This window comes from Bombus huntii, chromosome 8 (genome assembly GCF_024542735.1).
Source record: "Bombus huntii isolate Logan2020A chromosome 8, iyBomHunt1.1, whole genome shotgun sequence".
Lineage (NCBI taxonomy): Eukaryota > Metazoa > Arthropoda > Insecta > Hymenoptera > Apidae > Bombus > Bombus huntii.
Window position 1 is genome coordinate 14,328,647 of NC_066245.1, and position 27,217 is coordinate 14,355,863.

At 36.2% G+C, this 27,217-nt stretch overlaps 1 protein-coding gene across 5 annotated transcripts in view; it reads right to left on the reverse strand.

The window, feature by feature from the left end:
• LOC126868692 (uncharacterized) overlaps positions 1–24,609 on the reverse strand; it is a 41,835-nt gene extending 17,226 nt beyond the window's left edge. For 3 of the 5 annotated variants that reach the window (XM_050624451.1, XM_050624450.1, XM_050624457.1), the window contains exon 1: positions 24,358–24,609. The gene's annotated coding sequence lies outside the window, so the exon portion shown is untranslated. Of the gene's footprint in view, positions 1–8,217; positions 8,359–17,992; positions 18,188–24,357 lie in introns of those variants that run through there. The other 2 variants (XM_050624454.1, XM_050624452.1) reach the window with 2 other exon arrangements.
• Between the last annotated feature and the right edge of the window lie 2,608 nt (positions 24,610–27,217).

A 27,217-nucleotide genomic window follows, 5' to 3' on the forward strand; every position in this document is an offset into this window, starting at 1 on the left:
CATTTCCATGAAGAAACGGTGGTCATAAACCCCGGGTTCACCTCAAGGCTGGCACGAGGTGCGAATTATCGCTCTACGCTTAAATTGCACGCGATTTTTCTGAGCTTGCGGTATGGCACAGCTTGCCGTGCGATGCGACAGGAGGATCTTGTACAGAGCCTATCTTATTACGACTACGATTGCACGTGCATCGTCCCGAACGATCGCGGGACAAATTCTCAGCGAGTGGAATTATACGCGTCGGATGAGTTCGCGGGTGCACGAATCGTGGAAATTACGAGGACGATGCAAAATACGACTCGAACTTCTCTTTCGTTCGACCGTGACCCATAAATTCGCCACGATGCCGCTGTCTACCGACGTTCTCCTGGCGTCCGTAGCTGAACATCGAATGGAAAATCGACGGCTCGCTAGGATATCTCCTTCTTTTCTTTCTCTCCATTTTAGAAACTGTAGGACATTATCGCACGATATTCATAGTGTACTTTATTTTGTCAGTGTAGATGGTTGAAATAGCGGAGGAGAAAGAAACGGATATTTTGCGTTACTCCTATCGGAACCATTAAAGAGGATTATCTTTAAGGACATAAGGAAAAAGACAATGGGCAATTGTTGACAGGAGATTTTAAATAAAGTCAACTTTAATAGCGAAGTATTAAGCGATTAGTCAGACGCGCAGCATGAGAAAGTGGGTCAGATAATACCGGACTGTGGTAATATGCAAGTTCTTGATTTTATGGAGAACGATAGGAGTAATTATTAATTATTCATAGCCTTCCAATCTCTAGTGGCAATAAAGTATTGATGTCGCGTCTTTTGAAGATCGTTGTATGGAGAATTATCTTGGAGGCTTCAAAACCTCGTCGCGTTGTCAGAGATTTTACACTTTCGTGTTTAATGACAGAGCTACGTCCTTTCTTATAGTTGAATGTCTTTCCGTATGATACTACGACACTTTACGAGTCTAATCTTTAATACGACAATAATATATTTTTCGCAAATTTTTTATCTGCATATATACAGGGTGATTGATAACTGATGGTACAAGCGGAATGGGAGTGATTCTACGCAAAAAAAGAAGTCGAAAATATAGAATAAAAATTTTTCGTTTGAGGCTTTGTTTTCGAGAAAATCGACTTTGAATTTTCGCTCGGTACGCGTGCGGTACGTTGTGACGGATCTCAATGTAAATCGTTGTCTCGACGGAGAAATTAAAAAAAAAAAAAAATAAAAATAAAATTTTTATTCTATATTTTCGACTTCTTTTTTCGCGTATCACCCCCTTTCCGCTTGTACCACCAGTTACCAACCACCCTGAGTAAAGAAGATACGTTACTGTTCCTGTATTAGAACAAGCAAGTACTTTCATTCCTTCTTTCAGTTCTTTGTAATTACACCTTCATAATTCTCACGTGAATAACATAACATTTTGCTCACATCTGATCATGTCCTCGACTTGGCAATGACATTTCTCGCCGTCACGCTTTTTACCAAGCTCTCGAAATTTTTAGCATTTCCACGGGTCTAATTACTCGGAAGATCGTATCTTTATTGAAGGAACGCGGAGCAACCGCGGGAGTCGCGTGATTTAACGAACCGCACCGCTCGGTAAATTGGTTCTAGACGAGATGGCTAACTAACGTATAAGGTAGTTAGGAGATCCTAATTAATTACCTATTCACCAACGATTGCGAACGAGGAGAGATTAAAAAATTAATTGGCCACGTAACGATTGTATAATCGTCCTTGGTTTACTATCTGTTTGTACAAGCTTAATTTAATTATATCGGGTTAGTTATGTAACGTTGAAAATTTGTTAAAAAACAGCGGCTTTTAGCTAAGAAATATCTGGTTGTTTGTCTTTTTTGTGTGCAACTAAATTAGGTAAATGTTTACGAACAAAGAACTCGCATAATAGCTTACGATTTATTGCACAGCATGCATCCTGAAACAAATATTGATTCTGATGATAAAATTGTCTTTTTCTCAGACGGACAATTATCAAGATAACATTACGTTCACGATACCACGAGCGACGCTTCAAAAACGATCCATCAGAACCACAAAAGAGAGCAGTGAAATCATTAAAATGGCTCCGTATGATTATGTTGAATTATTGTTCACGACATATTGTTCGCTATGAAAGCAACCGGAAAAACGGTGTTCCGCGAGCTGATTGTGGAGGTCGGATACCCTCGCGAACCGCGATGCAAATCTGGACTCGCGGCGCGATTCTGTAACACGAGGCAACATCATGCTGACTTCGGTATGCGATATGGACGATTAAAGCTTGTTCCAACAGACTGGTCGTGGCAATTTGTCATTCGCCACCCTATGGGCCTCTCGCGACATGCGAAATTCGCATTTAAGGAGAGCGTGGATCGTGCTCTTCTCTCGTGGTGCGAGCGCCACGGGTAGGTGAAGGCTTATCCGGATCTCGTTACAAATAACTCCGCGTGCTGCATTCTGTATTCGTGTTCAGCGGGGTGGCTTTGCTATCCAATGGACGATTCGTTCATTCGTTCACTTTAATATGACCGCAGTTTTCTGGCTGCGGAAATTACGAGTCGCTGGCTCGCTTACGACCCTCGAACTATTTACGAGACCGTGGTGGCGGCCTGAGGTAACGAAACGTGTCGCGTGAATAGTCGCGCGAGCGGAGTTTCGCTCGGGTCCCCTTTGTATCGCGACGACTCATATCGCGGTTGAAAATATTTTTAATCGATCGCTGTACTTGTGTAAAATCTTCTACGGCCACGATATGTGCGAATAACGAAGAAGCAGATGCGTAGCTATGTGGCTATGTATTTATATTACGGGTAGTCCGTTGATCGAGATTGCTCTTCGGGGCTGGAGGATATGTTTGAAAAGTGATGTATGAACGTCTTTGGGTGAAGCACTAAGACAGAAAGCGTGTAGGCTAATAGTTTGGGTTTGCAGAAAAATTGTTACTTCGTTTTTGTGTCTACTAGTGTTTGTTGAAATGGAAATTATATTAACTGTTAAGCAATTCAAGAAACTATTCCTTAGCAAATTTCGAAAATTAATGAAACATGCATATATACATTCCCGTATGAATATGTTTACAAGCAAAGAAAAATAATTGCAATGTAAAAATACTTACATTGAACGTTAAAAGATAACATGGTAAAGAGTTATACGCGCACAGAATACATCTCTTAGTTGGAAGATTGAAACAGCTTTCCATTAGTTCAGTCAAGTATTTCTCTGGCAGAAAATAGAATGTAATTCTGATAGGACAAGCAGAGGGTTTAGTTAGCGTAGAAACTGTAAGATATTCGAGTTTCAAATTTCACATTTCTGGGATACATCTCACTTGAATAGATTTTACTGCACCATCTTACAAATGGAGACAACGTTTTACAATAAGAAATCATAGAAAACGAACAGTTGACGTCTCGATATACGTTTCAGCTAGATGTTATGAGATGTATAAATTTTCCACGAACCGTAAATTTTTACTTCGTTACATAAAATAGAATTAGTAAGTACATCTTTGTGAACATTTTTCTGCTACTCTCAAAAGGCGGTAGTACTCGTATTTATTCATTCCAGATAAAGAAATGTAATATTCGAATATTCTTTTCATCGAGCTACTTTACTCGTGTTCAACTCCTAGAATTATAGCAGGCAATGGTAGGTAAATGATAAAATTTATATTATTTTTAAAACATTTAAAGAAAATACAAAAAATACAACTGATTAATTTGTTTAAATTAGAAATAGCCAATGTTGCGGCTTTGTTGAACGCGGTCGATGCATCTTGCCTCGAAATGGTTACATTCTAAGTTTCTCGAGTACATCTTGCCCACGTATAATTGCGAGCAGCTACAAATAGCTCGCGGCATTGTATAATGTAAACTCATGGAAAACTAGACGCCCACGACTCGATGCATGAAAAATGAAAAGGAGAAATAATGGCTGAAAGAATACCATATTTTACTGACTCGCTTCCAACTAATACCACGAGATTTGCCTGTATAAATTAATGGATGTAATTTTTAGATATTGTTATTGTTTATAATATCGAGAAATGCACTCGATTTTAATGCATTTCCATGTGCATTTGCGTTACTTGGCAATCGTCAATTGTGTCGCTAATTATACGTAATTATGCACCGTTACGAAGTAATGCACAGTTTTCTTGCGTTCCTTTCCTGGATTACTTTACATACCAGTACGATATGACAACATTAGAATTTCTGAAGAACTGTTTCGGTGTAATGGTACAGTGGCTTGTGTTATGGTACAATATTATTCTAACCGTTCTCTAATAGACTGTTATATAGAGAATAATACACAAATCAGATCAAAAAAATGAATATTTAGTAAGTCGACATAGATTTGCGAATTAATTTTGGAAAATATACAAGCAGATGAGTTCCACTGTTAAGTATTTACTGTTTCCGCATTGGAGTAGGAAATTGGCATAGGATGTAACAAGCGTTAGGCTCACAAGAATGATTCACGCAGGATTGATAACGTTAAACACGTAGCAATGTCGTGGTGACAAGTAAATATAGTTGGTTAGATAGTGTTACAACGTACTATAGATAATGCACAATTAATTTCGACAAATACAATAAATTGCTGCTTTAGAATTAGTTTGTGAATCTGCATATGTTGCCTACGTTATTTCGATTCTCTTGGCATGTACTATATTCCCACTAAATTATTTGGTACGTGTTTCAAATCATACTTTACGCTGTTAAAATGCTGATCTTTAATGATGAAATTGATTAACCCCTTAACCTACGATTTACGTTCAAGAATTTTAAGTCGAAAACGTAAACAAGCTATTATACAGGGTGGTTGGTAACTGGTGGTACAAGGGGAAAGGGGGTGATTCTACGCGAAAAAAGTCGAAAATATAGAATAAAAATTTTTTTTTATTTTTTTATTTAATTTTTCCATCGAGACAACGATCTACAGTGAGATCCGTTATAACGTACCGCACGCGTACCGAGCGAAAATTCAAAGTCGATTTTCTCGAAAACAGAGCCTCAAACGAAAAATTTTTATTCTATATTTTCGACTTCTTTTTTCGCGTAGAATCACCCCCTTTCCGCTTGTACCATCAGTTACCAACCACCCTGTATATTATATTATATATTATATTAGGCCCGATCATCGTACTATGGGCTATGCCGTAATATTATATTTACGTTTGGTCCGATCATCTATTTACTATGGGCTATGCTCGTAGTTGTAGGTTAAGGGGTTACATGTTTGTTGCTCTTCTGATCAAAGCGTCTTTCATCGAGCAGTTTTGCAATGAAATGATCTACTACCATGACATACGAAACATTTGCGTACATACCACGCATTATTTTGCTAAAATGTGAACATATTATTCGATATAATATTTTTAACTGTGAAAAGTGAAAAGGAACAATCTTGGCGGTTTGCGTGCATTCTGCAACAGTATATCCTATCGTAGGTATTGAAAATGTTGGTAGATAAATCATATAGAAGTAATAAAATATCGCATTTATTATCGTTCATCGTTCGATGCTTTATTTTCAATCCAATTTATCCCGATCTTGCCAGGAGCGGAAGCGTTGTGAATACCGTATACCACGAGTCCATGTCTCTGTGAGATATTCATCATTCTACTTGCACAGTCTTTACCGGATACCATTTATCTCTTCGACTCAAAAGAATTTGCTAAAAAGAAAAAAAAAAAAAAGAAAAAATTGCACGAACGCGGCAGATCCCAATCACAGAAATAGAATTTAAATTGAAATAATGGGAGCCTAATATGTGGTAGAAAAATGGAATGACATTGCATACGAATTGATTGCGACTAGACGTTACGAAAATAAAACTAAAAATCATCCTAATTAAAATTAAAGGCAAATGACTCTGTTTCGACGAAGCCGTGAAAATAATCCACTAAAAGTTCGGGAGAAATTTACCGGGAGTACTCGTATGATAGATGCATGTACGGCCGAAATGTAAGACGAAACGTGACTTGTGTGCATGCATTCTTCGAGTGCTCATAAAGCATTCTCCATCGTATGGCTACCGCGTCGTAACTCGCTCCGCTTCCTAGGTATTGTTGCCTTACCGAAGGATTCTTGAATCTCAACTCGTGTACAAAGCAAGTACGGAAGAAACGTTCCAAGCAACTTCTTGCGCACCACTTCTGCTACAGACGAACAACAAGTTTGTGTTAGACGGTCAAGACCACCGTTCCGTAACCATGCAAAACTCCTCGGGAAGCCGAACAACTTTTTATTTTATTTCATTATAAACTCTTTAATTTCAAAATTAATTAAATGTATGCAAATTCCTTGCCCAGATGTTTCCTTGCGTGCCTCTTTTACGTATTCAAAGTATTGTTAATAGAACAAATAATATAAATTAAAGCAAGATAGAGTTAATAATTATAATACGGAAACATCAAATCACAATTAACTAGAACAGAGAAGTGTCGTACTTATTAGAGATAACGGAAAGGCAGGCGCATCTAAAACACGTTTGCTGAAGGCAAGTGGAAGTACAAATCGAAGATATTTTAGCAAGAACAGGTGAGAGGATTACATATACGGCTTCTACGTTATGTCCGTTTTATAAAGATTTATTAGTAGCGGCGATGTAGTATAATCTAGCTAATTTTAAGATGTAGCAGAACCTTTCTATAGTCGTTTAAGGCGCGATATTTGTTTCTAAAAAGAATTCGGTATGAAATAGTTCTTTACATAAGAAGAGAGTATTACCCTATCCTACTGCCTTTTTTTGTGTCCTTGTTTAAATATCGAATTATTTAATGACATAGGTATCCTATTTAAATCAAGATTGAAAAGACTTAAAATTATGATCTAATTGAATCTAGGTATATAGAAATAATATAATAACAAGCACATAACATAGTAAATTAAATATATTAATTCTTTTGTTAAATTTACTTAAGATTAAAGATTAAGATTAAAAGATTAATCATTGTTGACAAATATTCCATTGCACGAAGATTTATTATTGACAGTATTAGATTTGTTTATGTCCCAGATGACAGTAGTACATAGAAATTCTCTATTTATCAAACGTAAAGCAAAAGAATAAAACACAGGAGCAAATTGCGTAAAATCGTTCGATACTCGCTTCCGGATCTATGTCAAATTAACTGTAACTTCAAAACAGCTCATAAAACCTCGGTAATTTATTTGACGTAATTAAAATCCGACTGAAATTTAAAACGGTTCTAAATATACCTGGAAACGTCTCAAATGCGCAAGCGGGACAACAAACAGTGACGTTAAACGTTATAAAAGCATTCGACTGGAAAGACGTGATATATTAACGCATAAAAATACTTTGGCTCGTCAACCATAAACGAAGATTATTCCGCGTTTCGAACCGTTGCACGCTGGAACTGCTAATAAGACCTTTAAATCATTGTGGACAGTTTCTCGAAGAAATTCCCGAATTAATTAAAGCTGAAGTAACATTTACGGATTTCAGAAATGCACGGAATCGAGCACATAGGACGTCGGGATAAATATTTATAAAGAAAACGTTTCCAACGTTCTGACAGTGATATGATTCCGCATTCGATTCTGAACAAACATCGCCTTTAGTCCAAAATCACATTTATATTCATTATGTTAGTTTTCAAGAGTGCATCGTGGTGAAAAATTAAAAAGACACATTATTAACGACGAATAACGTTAATACTTATTAAAATCACATACGATTTCTATCCATACAAAAATATATAAATTCATATATCAGATGTTCCGTCAATACCCAAAAAAATAAAAGCTATATAACTATATAACATTAAATAATTAATGAAATGAAAACATCATTCCTATATATATTCTATGTATATTTTATGTATTATATAAATCAACAGAAGTCCTAAGTACAAATTTCGCAGAAGCGTACTGAATTCTTGTTTTACCATCCGACAGGTGTTTAATATTCTAAGCAGAAATCAAAGCACCAGCTGATCACTTTATGAATTGGTCTCTAATCAAGGAAAACATTTTTTATCAATGTCTAAGCATTATAAAATGAAACTTATGTTGGATTAGACACATCTTTGGCGTTTAACGGTTATCAAGAGGATTGAAAAGGTTTAAATATTCGATGAAATACTAGAAAAAGAACGACTTCCACTTGCTAAGAAAACTTATATCTATGAATAGCAAAGTATCGCAAATTCATGGTAAAGAATAAAGTTGAACTCACGGTGTAGCACAGGCTATTGACATATTTCACCACGGAACTATTCAGCCGCGGAGATTCCGGAACAAGCGGAGAAAAAGTAGGTAGCTGAACGGTGTCAGTTTCTGAAGTGGATTAGCTGATCTCGTTTCCAGTCGTGGTATTCCAGAATTCAAGAAGCATTGCGACGTAACGAGACCGGTTGACGGGGGCAAGAAGTTAACTGGTCGCGATGGCCGTGCGATCTTAACGACCGTCACTTTATTAAAACTCGGAAATACATACTGTCAGCAATTAACGTCGCGCGTACGTAGCACCTTTCACGATCGGCTTGTCAGGGGACCGTCACGTCGATTACCGGACTCGACTGTGTGTGTGTGTGTATCAGTATAGGATGTTTTTCGCTTGGAAAATGCAACCGATGCAATTTGCTGCGCTCGACGATGCGCACTGTCTTGTATGGATAATATTACGACTCGAAATCCGACAAATTCTTCTGAGCTTGATGGTGTTTCCGATGATGTATCGTCAAAGAATTATTTTCGTCTAAATATTTCAATCAATTTTATTGACTTACTTCTTCGTCCTCGTAAAAACAAATAGAGTAAAACATTTATGTTAAAAGTCTGTAATGTTAACATCGAGGCCACTTTTACATAATTCATAATGCTCTACCGCTTTTACGCATTGTTACATAGATCTTCTTTATAAATACTTGTTGCAAGTCAAACAGTTTCCGTTTCCACGTACAATGTGAAATTAGGAGCTCATTACGAAACAAGGAAATTAAAATGCACAGCGCGCATTATTAATATCGTTTACGACTGCTCATACCCGTCTACCGTTATTAAATCTAACAACAATACTGTATCGTATCGAATCATGTTACAGCGTTATGTTATAACACGCCCAATGAAAGATAGCTCGTTAACAAATAAATAATTTTACACAGGGTATTTAAGAAAATTGGTTTGCAATAAAAAAAACCATTGGTTCGCTGTTTCGGAATAACGTTACCTCGATAATTTTGTACAACCAACGGCATCGAAAATTTTACGAGGATTTCTTAATGGTACTTTAAAACACGGCAGACATTCGTGAAGTAAACGATCAGTTTTAGTCACCAGTACATCACCAAAATATTTTCTATGCAATACTCTTTGATCAGGAAGCACGAAGAAGCGAATACGGGGATTATATCCAAGATATCTTTATTAGTCATCGAATAAAAGTATCCGAATCGTTTCCTAAAAGTGGTAAGTAAGGATAATGATAATGATATCACAGTTGCCCGACAAGTAAAATATTTTTCACACGTACTAAGAAGTCAGATCTTCGAAAAACTTGAGTCGAATCTTTGGAGTAGAATGAGTGAAAAGACTTCATCCGATCTTTGAAAGATCGCCTAAACCTGAAGAAATAATAAATGAAACTACTATAAACGAAAACACTTAAATACGAATCCATGTAAATACTTGTAATTAAAACTCATATAACAGATTTGATTAAAATAAAGGATCTATCCCGATGTGTCAAGGGTTAAAGTCTTCTTTCGTTACATAAAAAGCCAGAATGTTTTCCACGAAGTAACTTGAAGCACGAAGATATAGCTCCGCGAAAACTCATACTTACGATTTTATCTACTCTTAACACCACGCATTTTAAAGATGTTCTTTTAAGAGGAACGATCTTACGAACTGAATTACACGTTCGCTTTTGCTGCCTCTTCAAGTCCAAAAATCAGAAGGAACGATTAAAAGTAAGTAAACTGAAGGAAGAAAATGAAATTTACAGTAGTCCGTATGTGTAGTGGGTGTGAGTCGTAAGCATTCTTCGACATCATAAAAGCAATCCACGGTGATTTCAACGATGATACTTGCAGATGCATCTCTACGCAGTTATCCAAGTTATTTTCGTTTAAATATTATTTTACTAGAAGATTTACAAGTTAAATGCTTATATACAGCTTGAATCATTTATGCAGATATCTTTTTTTTAGTTCAAATTAATATTGTAAGATTTAAAAAATTGATACGTAAGATATTTTTTTAGTTAATGAGCCATTGCATAAGTTATGACTTACAAATGATTAAATGTGGAATGCAATATCTCTTTACGATGCCATGTGCTCCAAAAGATTAATCACTTTCACATGCGTATCTATATATGCACAAGTGAAATCTGATACGTATTTAATAAAGCAAACATTGTAACGCTGCACCTACGATACCTACAATTACGCTTTCTATGCTATATAATGTTTCTTCTTCGTTTTAAAATTTGAATCAAAATATGCAATTGCACAAATTTAATTCAGATATCGTTTACAAATGAAAATGTTATATATTACATTTTCTATCGTTGTAGAAGTATACCACACAATTCGCTTCGATGACTAACACATTAATAATTACGTTAGACACACGCGTAAGTATAAAGGAATATCAAAAATGCATACTTGGAATCTTTCGTCTCGTATTGACAAAAATATAGATAAGACTTTCTCGAATTAAAATATAATAAAACCTACTGAAACGCAACGATTAGATCGCGCTTTAGGCCAATTGTTATGTAACACACACGATTATGTGTACACGGAACAACTGAATACCTAATTTATATGGCACGCTCGCGAACAAGTACGATACCATTTGACTGTGGCTCGGTTCAATGATATCAGTAATTACATGTAACGAATGAACCTGGCCATAGACCTAACAGCATTCCTTGGGGTTCTTTGATCTAGCCTGAGTGTTTTCGCTCGTGAGTTCACCTGAACACAGTTAATTCGTAGAATTCAAAGTTAGATGGATATAATCGATCTTGGCATACCATAGAGCGTACTTGCCACGAGCTCTCTAGAAATCTAACCATGTCTTAGCTAACAAATATCTATAGGATACAAATATGGAATCATTGTCTAGCGTTTGCATTGCACTTTCTTTGTGCTAATCACTAAAATTGGAAGCAAATATTATATTTATATTTCCCTAAACAAATATTTCCTCCATAAAATATACTTAATGTACAACGATTAAAATACACATATTTTCCATAAACGTAAATCCATACAAAGTATACTTTGTCAAAGAAATTGTCCTTTCTCGAATACAAAGCATACTATACTAATAATCGATAAAATCACTGACACATTACCTAGCAAGTAGTATATACATATATTGCATCGCGTATCAAACGTAGTTTCTTAGCGGTATAGTTTCTTTCATATAAATGACATTCTCGAATAACAAAAAAATATCGAGTACGTAACGGATTAACTATCAGTGCATCGATGCAAACGTTAAGAGAGAAAAATAAAAAGAAATTGGTCGTTGGCAGAATCCTTTCGCGCGAGGTAGCCCAGTCAGTGCACAAACAATGCACGATTAACCGATACTTCAGAAGTTAGAGTTAGCCAGCGATGCACCATTCAACTGTTGTGCTTTTTTCGTAATCCAAACAAGGAAGCTGGCACGAGCACGATCGTTGTGTATCAAACGATTTCTATCGATTCTACCCTCCGTCACGTACCAGTTCTAGGCAGTGTTGTCCGAGGAGTACACTGACTCTTCTCCTCGCGAGAGATCTCGTATCGATTCTCCGGATTCGTTTCTGATCGCGAGAGACCTTAAGGCGCCGCGCCGATACCGGATAAGGTGAACGCAGATGCAAAAGGTGTATATAGAAGAACGAACCGTCGTGTCGCCATCGTCGAGCCGACCGTGTGTGGATCGAACCGTGGTTTTTCTCCGCCAGACTTTCCAGAGCGCGGCCACACGATTCTCGTGTCACGAGAGAGTTGACCCTTCGACGCTTCTCCCCAAGCCACTCGATCGGAATTCTACGTTCCGTCGGAAGCACTATCAAGGCCAGGGTTGTAGTCATTGGTATCACGTCGCAAGGTGAACCAGACACTCCTCCAACGATAGAGTCCCCTTTCGTGCAATTAGCGGGTGCGAATGCAGTCTCAAAGAAAATTTGATCGAGAGAATAAACGAGATGTAGACGATGTAGACGAAATATACGTACATTGCCTCGCAAACTGTTTTCTCTGTGGGTATAGTGAAAATTAGAAAGGTGTATGCGCATACATTGCACAGAGAGTTTCTTTGCTTAATTAATGACGGCATGGAGAAAACTCGTATGCGTAAAAAAATTCATACGGTGTGAAATTCAAAAATCAAGATGCCAACGACAAAAAAAAAACGACATTTAGGTAAACATGTCAAATTTCATTTAAAGTAACATCGATTGCTCGCAGAAATCATCGAGAGTGCATCATCGTAATAATACATCGACGACTCCTCCTCTTAGTTGTAGATAATCGTTACTTCAGAAGTTTAATTCTTCATCTCCATCATGATCAAGTCTAATTTCCGCGCGGTTCGCACAAAAAATGATTTTCATCGATCAAACGAAACTCCCATCAGAGGATCTATCTATCTCTATGAGGGTCATAATCGATCGATTCGGCACTTGGAAGGCCTTGTTTCGCTTCTAGTTCAAGCAATGAAGAAATATTCGAGCGACTACGAAACACGGCAACCAGCGTATTTCATATCTTGTCATCTTCGAGGAAGCTGACCCCTTAAGATCGTGGTAGCTGACCGTAGGGAATCCGGTGCCCGGTACCCGGTGGAAACCTATCAAGGCCACAGCCGAGCTAGTCCTTTTATTTTCTGGCCATTTGACGAGAGCGACATGCCAGACATTCCACGCTGGAATAGCCGTGTAACTATGCCCTCGGCATGGCCTACGTGCGTGTTCAACCGTGTACGCGTGTGCGCGCGTTTCCGCGCTCATCTGTGTACGTACTTTATACAGGGTGCGCAACAGAAAGCGAACATTCCGATTTTCTGGCGCGTGAAACCGCTTAATGGAAATTTCACGTTCGCCTATGAGATGCTGCGACTTATGGGAACGTGAAGTTTCACGTTACATCCTGCTTCTCGTCGATCATTTCAGCGAATTTTTTACCGTTTTTTCTTCAGGATTTTTTCCAAAATATGCAACCGGAATTGACCACGGAGAAAACATATTGACACATTTTGTAACACAATCGAAGTTTATTTCAATTTCAGGCGTTGTGAAACTCTGAAATATTTTTAGTGAATATCATTCGCGATAAAGTACAATATTAAGTACCTATTTCATATTAAAGTTTCATATTATTATTCTTGTTGATGTAATTATTATTGAAATTGAAAAATTCAATCTTAACGAACTATATACTTTTTATCGTGTTTTCTTCCATATGGATATATAGGCGAATAATGGAACATGACTATTCATAACAGAGACCTATAGTAGTGCTGTTAAACTAACCATTTACGGTTCAGTCTATGTACATTCAGTCATTATGCTAATTAGCACGTTCAACGTCGGACGTGTAAGTATCTGGACTATTTTGGCAAAGAATCCCACCATTTGCTTCCTCGTGCCTATTCTCCTTTCTGTATAAATTCATCTATGTTCTTATAGGAATATATCACTTTCAAATTTTTTACGTTAATCAACGAAGTGTAAAAGAAAATCATTTTTCAAGATTCTGCCATTCCGATGATTAGCCAAAGAGGTGGTTCGTTTATTAATTACTTGATAAAGTACTAATAATTTGCGAAGTGATCGATCGATCGATTTACGAAACACTATTAATTCTTTCCTCTGAAACGTTATTGTGTTCAACGGCAGACAAGTGAGGATGTGATATTTAAATGGGGCCTGTAGTTGACATTTATGCATCTGGTTACACGCGTGTAGTATACATGCATTGGATACAATACGAAAGGTATGCGTGTGCGTAAAGGACGGGGACTCAAGGCCGATCGTCGGGCAATCCTTCTTTCTCCATCTTGAACATACAAGAAAGACAATTCGGAGCCGTGAAGTTGCCGCGAATGCAATATATCTTTATCAAACACTATTGCATTGAAACAGGACCGAACAATAACGCCGTACACGAAATAACACATAATTGTTTAAATAAGCGAATTCCCTCGGTGACACGTACATAACTGCCTTATTGGAGACATTAACAAATATCTCTTGGTATTAGATAAGCGAGTTTCAACGAAATGTTATCTTAGCTTTGTGTGAAATCTTGTTCTCGTTTTGACACGTCTCGCAAATTGTTCATTTATTGAGAGATACGTAGATACTGAAAAAAGATAGAAAAAGTCCATTTCTGGAAAATTCTACCTGTTCCTGACGAAAAGATCGAAAATAAATATACATACATAGAATTACAAATGTTTTCTCTGGAATTTCTTAACAGCACAAGAAAAAGACTAATCGACTCGGTTAATGGCCACTTTCATGCATTAAGACTTCCTGTCAGGAGATTTCAATCTCGCTCCTAGAACAGCTGCTATCTCCGTGATCGTTCTTCCTTTAACAGCTAATTCATTCCGATCAAAAAGAATTTTCTGGTGTTTCACTTTTCATCGAACAGGCACTTTCGAACGCATCTATCAGGGAAATGAGACAACAAACGAATCCGTTTGCTGTTCTATCCTTTCATATCGTAATTGTGTGCAGAATTGATTCCATTTGGTCGACCAGCGTTTGGGTGTCAAGAAACTTAAAGATCGTGGCGGGACTACGATCACATTGACGAATCAAAAACGTACTCCTCGATCATCGAACGTGTTTACGTAGTACGTGACTTTTCGTTTTAATGCTTTCTACGCTTCGACAACCAACACCCGTTTCTCTTCGTGTGTACACGTTGTGCAAGTGCTGCAAGAATATTGATAGGCTTTCAAAATGAATTAACTACAAGAAACCGCCGGTGAACGATAGAGTTTCGTCGCTCGTCTATTACGCGCTTCTCTGTTTTGTAGACTTTTGTATCGTGTAATCGATTGGTTCCGTAATTATAACGATTTATTACGTTTCCTAGGAAACTGTAGTCAATTCTACGAAGCAACAGGAAATATATAATAACGGTGTAACTGTGAAATTGATCTTCCAAAAAAAAAAAAAAGAAAAATATATTCCCGGCGTAAAATTTATGCATGTTTTTGTCAAAATATATCAAATATTTCGGTTCTTTGAAAAAGAACACTGAATATTTTTACTGAATTATAATAAACAAGTAATATGCACAATAAAATCGAAAGTAAATGAAATGTTATTAGATATATCGAGTGAAAGTTGTACGAAAGTGGCAAATTGCAGACATAACTTCAAGTGAAGTTTTTTAATGGGAATACTATCCACATAACCATAAATAATATATTTCTAGTGAAATTAACAACCAACTAATCTTAACTGGGAAACAAGTCCTCGCTATCATATTTGAAGAAGTGAAGAATAAGATCAGACTATAAAATTGACAGCGACTGTAACAACTTATTAGCTTCTACATCCACTACACAATGTAATTATTGTTTTTCTACTCGTTGTACGGCTACAGCCGCGGTAGCTGGATTATAGAAAAAGGATTCAATATTACGTGTCGAAGGCTCGCAAGGACATATCCTGAGTTTCCTAAGAGTTCATAAAGAACAACCGGACATCCAACATGTAACGATCGCATCTTCTCAGAAAACTGGTTATAAGAGATATGTATAGGTATCTGAAAGTTGTGTTGTATACGTAGTTAGAAACCACATTTTTACTACCTATAGAGGAAACGTAGTTAATATTAACAGCCTTGTAGGATAATATTACATATTAATCATTTATAACCGCCAATGACCAAAACATTTTACAAACTATCTATTTAAAGTTTATCTTCGTAATCTAAGATAAACTTCTAAATTAAGAACTATAGTATGTAATATCGCCCTGTAATGTCGCTTAAATACGATTCTGTAAAAGTCTGACTCGTGTTGACCGAAACTACTTAAGAATCTCAACGAATGTTAACGCATCAGTGGAATATAAAAATCAGACGATCCAACAACCTAGTACTGTAACAGAAACAGGTTCGTAATAGACAGGTATCTAACTCTATACCCTTTTTCTAACATTGATACAAAGAATTCTACTGCCCCGCGTCTAGTTGTTCGCGTTTCGTGGTACGCGCAAGGACACGCGCCAGTCCTGGACCACGTATCCTTCTTAAGAGCTCACGACCGGAAGTCCGATACGTACGACGCGAGCAATTACGAAGGTAATCGTGGTTGCTCGGAGAACTAGCTTGTTCGAAGATCGTTTTGCTCTGAGGTATCTTCGGCCACGCTCGACTTTCCGGTTTAACCGCTCCTTCTTCTAATCGCTTCTCTTCCTGCCGAACGATCTTCCCGTCCTTGGTCTTTTCCACGCACTTCGGCTAGTTGGAAAGTTCTATGCAGTCGATTCTTGGCTTCGCCGCTCCCCAATATGGTGAAACTTTACGTTGCTCGTGCATTTTACATTTGAATTTCTAAATCTTCACTTCAAACCAGTCCAATAATTGTGTTAAGGCATCGTTTAAATTAAAACAGGGTAAATTGTGTAATCAAAAGAGAAATAATTTTTCGGAAGTTCGAATCACAGGCTTAAAATTAATAAACGAGAAAGAAACAAGCCTTTTTATAAAATCAAAATCGTTCTCCACAACGTTTAATGCTTCATATAAAATTTCCATATATATTGAAAATGTCATCCAAACGGTTCACTAGCTCCGCAATTGCTCTGTTTTTGCTTTCCCACGTGTATGAGGCAGTTACGTCACTTACGGCACAAATACGATGCGTAACGGATGAAGTAGCAAAGAAGCGCCGATTTTTCTCGTGGTCATCTGATATATCAAATGAACTATCGGGGAACTAGAAATGAGATAGCGACAGCACGAAAGAGAATCCTTGAACGTCAGAGGTGTCGATATTGAACGGTGTCTAGTTTCATTCATCCAACTCTGAGAATCAGAACACTCGCCCCCGGATCGCAGACAGGAATTTTTATGAATGACCAAAGGAATCCTCTTACCTGAGTCACTATCCCCAGCCATGGTCCAATGCCATGAAAAGGGCCGTCAACTCGATCACGTAGATCGTTAATGCCAAACTTTCACAAAAATAAATCTCCCGCTTGGTTCTGGCTCTGACTCAGAAGTCAGAGTACTAAATTGTATTTCACACATTCGATACTTTTATTTTTTACTTTCAGATAGTTTGAGCTCCGTAAAAACGATTTTTTATGTTTTAAAAACTTCTACTTGAAAAATCCTAAAAGATGCTATGAATTTATGCGAATCAAATTCTATTTTATTAAATAAGTCGAAATTGAATAAGTCGGTTTGCTGAAAGATTGGAAAAATTTGGCATCTTCAAGGTGACAATTAAATGATTACTATTCAACAGATGAAATTAGAAGCTGTTTGTCGTTTCTGCACGTTAACTATCCTCGTTAACAAGGAGATTGGCGTTATTTCATATGAAATTTCAGTCCTCTGGTTCTGAGGCTGTACATACGGTCGCTGTCTCTAATATATTTTTCATTCTCGAACGCGGTAATCTCATCCTTACATAACGCAGTTACGATGACTCAATCTTGGGAACGTATGTATACAATCCGAGGAAATCTATTACAATGGAAAACCGTCATATGCGAACTTACTGTGAATTCTATTGAGTCGAGAAACTTTCGTTTCGCGTTCATTAAACACATCAAAATAACCTTTAATTTCTCCTAACTTATGCAAATATTGCTTGTTTTAACACAGAAAGCAGGCTCGAAATTATAATATACGAAAAGTAACATTTTGTTAAGATAATATGATACACATAAATAACACGAATCGATAAACGGTGAGATAAAGAGGAATCCATTTTAAGTACAAATACTTACGTACTCAGCTGTCGCAACTTACAAGCATGTTGAACGTTCGTTCTAGAAACGTTTCCTGACTATGAAGAACACAAGTTACATTCTCTTCGTCGCTTCAATTAAAGCACGGACTCACGCGCTAAATTGTCCCATCGAGGATGAAATGCAGAGAAGTTGTCGACGTATTGAACGCTGTGCACCGGCATGTTCTTTGTTCAGGTGCTACGACACGACGCGACGCGTATTCCGATCTGTGGCTAGACTCGATCACGGTGAATACGAAACAAGATTTTCCAGCCTGTGACAACGGTGTAGAATTTAAATGCGTCGAATGTCGGCCGTAGAAATGATCATGCAGGCAATGGTTGATAGCGATTGAGGTCGCATACGAGGATCATGAAGGAGATCGTGAAAACTCGCTGGTTACCGGGTTAAAACCTAGCCGCGGGCGACCGCGTAAGATGCACAGTTAAATGGATTGCTTGAATAGAACAGTGCGAACGACAGGAATGTAAATTAGCGTTTGACGGTATATGAAAAGGCGACATTACATAAAGTAGTACAAAATGTCATATGATAAAGATAACTGTCTATGTTCTGAATGATTTTCCTGTGCTTTGCTGTGCTGCGATTGTGAATGCATGAGACAATTTAATTTTTGTACGTACGTTCGCTATTCACATCGAACATAGTAATACAAAACATAATTAACACTTCATATGGGATTATCTAAAAACACGTGTGCCATCGTTTCTTGAACTCAAAGCCGTCATGTGTTACCACCTGCTCAAGGACAAGGACAACTTCTCTCGAGAGCCACATTTACGAATAGCATATAAAGTATATATTTCTTTAAGTAAGTCCAGAGAACGAAGAATCATATCTGATGCTATTTCACAAAAATTATGTTCTAATATATTTTCTAAGTAGTATTTTGGCCTTAGTCTGGATTAAATTTAAGTAACATAAATTATTATCGTATATATGCGTTTTCTTTAAATTGTACGTCAGTTGCTAATATGTTGTAGATTGCGTTAAATTTTTTTTAATGTTAGTATAAATTGCTGTTTATAAAACTTTCGATTTAACCGTAAGGAGAATTTATATAAAAGTTGTTTATAGTATGATGCGTAATTTAACGGCTCGTATTTGTGTAAATAGCAGTGGCAATTTCGACGAAAAAAGGAAAAGAAACAAGAGAGTAATCTGTAGCCAACTGGGCAGTTTATCGACGGTTAGCTCGATAATGTTCCTCTTTCACTTTCATGTAATCCATAGCCTATTTTTCTATTTTCAAAGAAGAAGCGTAAATTTTAGCAAAATAAATCTCAGACTTACATATAATTAACGGTATAGAAAACCTCTTAACACATCACCGATTATCATCTGATTTAATGTTAATAAAACGGTTGTATTACACAATCGAAATAGATCAAAGCAATTACTCTTAAAATTACACCTTAACAGCATATAACTTAGTGCATTACCAGTAATTATTAAGTAAATTATTAATTATGAAATTAGGAAATTATAAAATTCCACTTATGAGTCGTACTTTTCTTAAAAATAGTGATCACACACTTATATCATTCCTAATATAAAGATCGATTGATAGATACAATAAAAACGTGAAGACATATCGTATTAGCCGTTAACTCTAGCTATTTTTGCATTTACCAGCTTGATTGTGAAGCTATAACCGCCGAGAACGTCTTACCCCATTAAAAACTAACGATCTGTTCTCCAAATATTTTTTCTGACAAATTAGCGGAAGTAATCGAAACGCTTCGGTGATCATTAGGACGATCACTCTGTATATCCGATTTTGGGGTTGGCACGCGTAAAGCGTGTGCTGCTTTCGGACCTTCTTAGCTGGTTACGTAACCGCCAGGATGTCAGCAAATACGGACGACCGGTTCATGAAATCCATATATAATAATAATCTCACGATATGGTCGGACATAGACGGCCTTCTCGGCTGTCGGCTCGAGGCTGTTTTGATATCTGTCGAGCGAATTATTATCAGAGCATAAGAGCGAAAGGGGTACGTTCGGAAGAGAACGGGGAGGTGCCGTGACACGTGTGATACGCGCGTATGGGTTCGTTCTACCGTGACGCTGGCCGATTAAAGTTCAAGATATGGAACTGGTCCGCGTCCCTGCGAACGTGATAACTTAAATGGCAATACGCGAAACCGTGGAACGCGAGCCATGCCCGCCAGCTCTTGGACAGCCGCAATTTTACTGCAAGCTGTAGAAAAATAGGGGCGAGTATAGCCCTGAGTTATGCGTATCCCACGTTGCAATTCGAGCGTTTGTGCAATCGCGTTCCTTTCCAGGTTATCTTTTAAATTTTCCTGGATATTTCTCTTTTTAAGGACGTTCATCCACCGCAACAACGTGCTTCGAATTCTGATCAACGACAGAGATATGTATACCTACATCGACGCATGTACCGAGAAGATTGTTTTCGCAAAGTTACAAATTACAGGGGGTTTAGTCAAAGGTGCGGAGACTTTATATATAAATCGATCATTTTTAACCCTCGTCCGCCTTTACTGTATTTTGTAGCTTTCATCGCGAGACAGTGAGTTTCGTAGCGGTTTAAAAGACAGTATCGTTTTTTCAAAGTGGTTGACGCGTGTTAAATCGATTCTACATGATAAATTCACGGTCCACTACATGACTCTCTACCAATTTACTGTAAAATTGAACAACGAGAATTATTCGCAAAATTAACATTATATTTTAACATAGTCTGGTAAATTAAGGTTGACGACGGTCACGTTCCTTCAAAATTTCGGTGTATCTACTACTCACAACTTTTCCCATGCACAGCCATCGCGTACATTTGAAATAGAAAAGAAAATCGAAGGAACAAAAGCTAATATCCGACAATATCGCGTACGTTCCTATTTGTGAAACGACATTAATTATGCAGCACGTGAAACAGCTATTGGCAGACCCCGTGCACTCGTTATATTCGGACTTTCACTCCATGCGCCACTTAAATGATATTCTCTCTTTATCTATTTCGCTGCTGGCCTCTGTTAAACGCGCATAAGTAACCATGAACAAAGCGAAGACAAGTTACTTGTTTTACATCTCGTCCTATGGAGACTGAAACACGTTGTGACACACTGGTCGTTCGTCTGTTCGTTTATTCAAGATCACAACGTCGAATTGCATTGTGTTATAAAAGATTTACGGCAGAAAAAACACGGTACTTTCACTCGAAAGCTTTCATTTCTCGATGAGCCACACCAATGCGGTTCAACGAATGCAGTTAATCGCGAATCATTTTCAGCGCTTGTAATTTTTCCGCGTGAAATCATTCTGATAATATCCGTCGAAGTGTAACATTTAAATGACCCGATTATTATATAAAAAATCAAATTGTCCCTTATCCTATGAATGAACCGAATATATTGATGCAATGAATTTCTATTACGGAAGTAGTGATATAATTCCATTTTTTAGCATCAAATATCGTATATTTAATAACTCATTCTTTTCTTATGTGTTTGTTTGTTCTCGCGGTGAGTAATGTATATTATAATACTTTTTAAATTGATTTTATTTTGTACATCTGTTTTTCCTAGGATGATTCGACAATTTGTCTCCTGTATTCAATTGCCATAACGACTATTGTGAATATATTGAATAGTGGCTATCATAGGCTACGACCAATAAGTGAAAAATAACGACGCGTACGAAATTCTACTTTAATATCACCGAGTTCATTCCGTAGTTTATAAGCACACTGTAAGCACATTTCGATGAACCAGTTATCTTTACACTTTTGCTTAGGTACACGAATATTTGGTGTATGTACCGTGTACGGTGTTTCCATTAAAGAAACCAGTTGGTGATCAAATAGTAAGAAAAAGAGAGGATTGCTTCGACAATAACTATACAATTTCCCGAATAATTTCACGTAGACGAATCAATTTATGAAACTCCATGGTTTCTTGACTAAGACAGATTACTTGGGCCACGCTCGTCAATCCTGGACTGCTTAGTTGATTAAATTCTTTATAATTATACGCCATTCGTTTGCTGTAATCTCGAGAGTTTTTTGATAATCTAACGAATGTTAATATATGGTTGATGAATTACGCGTGAAGTATAAATTACGAGTAGACTGTATCGCCGATGAGGCATGTAGTATTCCGTTTTCATGCGAATCACATTTTACTATTACGTGTTTTTCATTCACCTAAAAGTTGATACCATATGATTATAATACAACGATGTTCTCATATTGCTTTTAAACAAAGTTTCTTAATTGCCACATTGATCGATAAGTCTATTTGCTATTATTATTACTGCTATTTTATTTAATTAAAAATTTCGAATCCTTAAATAATTTTTACTTGCGAAACTAATGAAAACCAAAGAGTTTCACTGTACCATATCCTGCAATTAAAAAATAGCATTTCGTTTAGGGATCAGTGAATAAATCTTTGGTAATCAGGCTTCCATTCAAGCCGTAGCGAAGTTCAGAATATGTGTAACATTATAATTAATTACACAAAAAGTTTGCATTAATAACCTTTGCATATAAAATGCATATGTGTGAAATATATACAGCGTTTATCGAAAGAGGTTTCTGAAATACATAACGTTAACGATAAGGAGCTTAGCTATCGCTAACCCGATTAAGGTGACTCATCGTTAGTAGAATAAATAAACGTGATTCTATAAATATGTTCACACTGATATTTATATTTTTTGCTCTAAATGGTTTTGATAAATACGAAACATACTTAACGCGTCAGTTCATTTTTCATCTCATTGCCAGCTGATTATCATCTAATTTAATTACGTAGTTGTTGTTGTACAAAAATTAAAATTTTTATTAGAGCATAAAAAACGTTATGAAATATGCAAATATATTTAGAAACAATATTCTAATCATTCTAATTAATGTTCAGTGGCACAAGACTAAATTTATTCTTTTTTGAAGCCAACACATACATAAGTATAATCTGCGTATTTGTTAAGATGTAGGATTAGTCATATAACGATGAGATCAGTGTGCATTCTCAGGAAAAAATCTTATCGATATCTTAAAAACATGACAAATCAAGTATTTTTCTATGTTTTCTTTTATCTCCTGTTTCTTTTATTAACTAATTGACATTCTCTTTATTTTCACTTACTAAAAATAATCGTAAAATTGCTTCTATATGATTACCAGCTATTGTATTCTAGCCTTAATTTACAAACTTAATTTACTCATTATTCCCACTGGTGTTGAAAAGTAGATTGTAAATATACAAATAAATTTAAACAAATTTGCCAAAACGAAGGAGTTATAATTCTCTCAATTGATCAATATTAATCGCTAAGTAAAAATTACAATTAAAATCACGCTTAAAAGCAGTTCAGAACAAATTTAATGTACGCTAGCTAACATAGTTACTTAATATATCGTAACTCTACCATTCACCGTTAACAGTTAGTTATGTAATCCTAGCGAATCATTCAGTGTAAACGTAATGCAAGGTGCAAGTAATTGTTTGCTATAGTGAATAATTGTTTAGCACGAAAACGTCTCGAACGCAAAAGAAATCTCAAAATTTATCTGTAGACAAAAGAAACATGACGTCGAAGAAGAAACGAACAAGAATGGGAAATATGAGGCTAAAAAGCTTCCTGAAAATCACCTATAAGCAGATTTTAGCCATTAACCTAGCATCTCCGAAATGGTATCCATGGTAATACGCCGTTCACATCGTTAAAGTGGCGTCTTCGAAACGTTGTAAAGTGTTCTCGTTAATTATGAATAATATGATTACGCAATTCTTCCCATGGTTTCCCTTTTGTGAGACCCGGCTTCAATACATAGACAACCGGGAACTCGGCAATGATTCACAGAGAGCAGAAGAAGCGCGCGAACGAAATTCCGATAGTTGAAAATTCAACATGTATGCAAAACAACAATGTAATTTATGCGCTAATCGAATATTTCCATATAGTGAGAGTTGTTGAAAACGTACTGCAAACGATGTTTTACTAATAACGATGAATGACTAATAACTGCTCGCTTAAAATATATAAACAACATGAATATTCAAGTGATAAGACAATAAAATTGGGGTTAGGTTGGGGTTAGGTTTTTGTAGCAAAAAGAACCTTTAAAACATCTTTTGTTTAATTTATATCAAGTTGTGCAACGGACCAATGTGTGATTCGTAAAATATTTTAACAGCTGTCTCAAGCCAAACACTCACTATCCTGTTACCACTAATAAAATTATAAAATATACCGTGAAAGAAGAGCAAGCAATATTTTGACGAATCGATCAAAGTATGTAACGAAAGAAATAATCCCTAACATTGTTCCCACATTATTCTATTAAAGGTCGTTACAGAATTCAAGTTAATAAATTCCTTTAACTTACCTGATACCTGTCCTCGTAAAAAATCGATGCGTTCAACAGAGGTCCCACTGAATCATCGTTGGTTCTGTTTGTAATAGTGTATCCTTTCTATGGTATACGCTTGTGTTTCTTCTAAAAATGCACAATTAAGAGCAAAATTTCACTATACACGAGTGAAGACCTGACAGAGCCACTGCGATAGCAGGTAATACGATCAGGTACCATCTGTTTAGACCGACCGAGCGGGTCCGGACGACTGAACGTGCCTCTCGTTGCGCCTTCACCGACAGCCTCGATTCCTACCTTCTCTTTCTCTTTTTCTCTCTCCCCATTGTAGAGTGTATCTCCCTTTCCCTCTATATAAACAGAAATTGTACAGAAATTGTATAATTTGATTTTAAATAAGAATTAGAATTTTACGTTACGATCTTTCTTGATAAATTGGTATGATATATGGATACTAAAGAATCATTTAAATATTGTAATCTCATTGGATTGTCTAAATATATGTAACTTTTGTTTTCAACAAATATTTGAACATATGGGCATTCTTGGTTAGACCATTATATTGTTTAATCAGATGGATAATGTCGATCACATCTTTTTTCGATGAATACAGATTTGCTATTATGGCAGTATAGTTTATTCGTTTGTCGTGTAATAAATTTTATTTAGCCTAAAGGACTTTCTGTTTGAATCGCTTTTTTTTAACAAATATTCGTCTCAATTATTGAATTTTCAAATTTTTAGATTTTTCAAGTGTAATCAAAAATTGTCGTCAAATAGTCTTTATCATAATTAGATAATGGATATTTGACTCAATTATCCATAATAGATATATTTTTTCAAAAGTTACAATCTTCGACATGATGTAGAACATGACTATTTTCATTTCCGTTATTCGTTCCTCTATTTATAAGTTATTGTACAGAGTAAAGCTATGCAGCGATGCCGTATAGGCGTGGAATTGACATTGAGCAGGAAAGGGGAATAGTTATCCTTCTTATCCAAGTTGTATGGGGAAAGGCATATGAGAAAAGATTTGTGACATTTAAATATTTCACTTGATAAAATTTAATAAGCGCGCGACATTTAAATTCATGTCGAAGATCGTTAATACACTGATAAAAAGATATCTATAGATTATAATTATTGAAATTTGATCAGCGATTGTTACCTTTTTCAATTATTATCACAAATTAAAATTGTTCCTCTTAAAATAGATACCGGAGTATTTCTTCTATTAATGAAAATTAACGACGCTGTATAAATATATAGATTTTAATCCTTAAAAACGTGAATATTAAGGAGTTTTATTTTCTATACCTTTGACACACATAAACAGAAAAAATACTTTATTCCTTTTGTAAATATATTTTTGTTACATTTGTACTTGTTCGTACCTGCTTCATGCAAATGTGGGCACCGACACCGACATTGAACGGTTGACATTGAGCGCCGGAAACAATCATTAAGCTCAATATCAGCGTACACCACGATCGGCCGTAGAGTGTCACTAACCCCGATAATACAGTGATTATACCCCGCTTGAATACAAAACATTTTACGTATGTATTTTCTAACACGATAGTTAGTTGAACATGCAGATATGTTGAAATTATGCGTTTGGTTTGGATTACGTTTGAGTTAGGTTTAGATTGAATGTAAATGACAATAATAAAGCAAAGAGTAAACACAAAGTAATATCATACAAGAAATTATAAAAATAATCGTTATCACAACTAATATAACTTTTTCTAGCTTGCGCATTTCCTATTCTATAATTTATAGTCATGACAGTTTAGATACTTTACTAGTTTTTTCTACATCAATCACAATATATTGATATTTCTGAATTTACCAAGATAACCGTTCGTACAAAACTTTACGCATCATCGAGTGATGCGGATACATAGTATACGGTATACGCGAGAACACGTATCATTTTATTGGTACTTTCGAGGACACGTATAGTTTAACTGTAAAAGTTAATGTTTCGTTGTGAAACGACAACGCAAGCCTCACAGGCTGTAATTTTCGTTTCGCTCCATTGTTCACGAGCAATAAAAAATAATCGTTACCGTGTTACTGGTTCTATATGCACAAGAACAGAGGGTGACGAGCATTTTTCTTTCATTGTTCTGGTTAAATATTAGCGTCTTTCCCTTTATCGAAGAGAGCCAACAGACATTGCTTGCTAAAATAGTATGTATATATCTATATGATACATATGAAAATCTCTGGTGTCTTAACATTAATAGGTAGATATTAGTTTCGTGGTTAGAAAAAGCACATCTGATAAAATAGAGATATATCAGAGCGCAGTAGTTCAGTTATATCTGCCACGAATGTTATTTTATGTTGCTATTAGATAATTCAAATATTAGTATTTTGCATTATGTAAATTCTTCACGAGAGCAATTAAGTGCCATATACGCAAATATTGCGATCTAATAAAATAGTACCAGGGTTGCTACATTAATTACAATACAAAAAGATGTGCACTTTAACCGGGTTATGCTATTTTATTGTTTGATAAATATTCGAAATTCACTGTTTGCAGTGCATGGAAGAAGTTGATTTAACCGGAGGATTTATTGTTGGTTAGGTTATTATCAGAAATGGAGCGGTCTTTGAATACTTTGTATCATATAATCGCATTTCTAACCATTGTAAAGTATATTGTGGGGTTGAAAATAAAATGCTTTGTATATTTGTAAATACACGAATCTCCTTCTAATCGAAATATAATAACGTTAAACTACTTCGGTATTGCAAAGGAAACGACACAAACTTAAAAAAAAGGGATAGTAGTATTTAAAATTTTCAGTACTTTGAATTAAACAAAGTCAAATTAACAGGGATTTTTCAATTTTATACT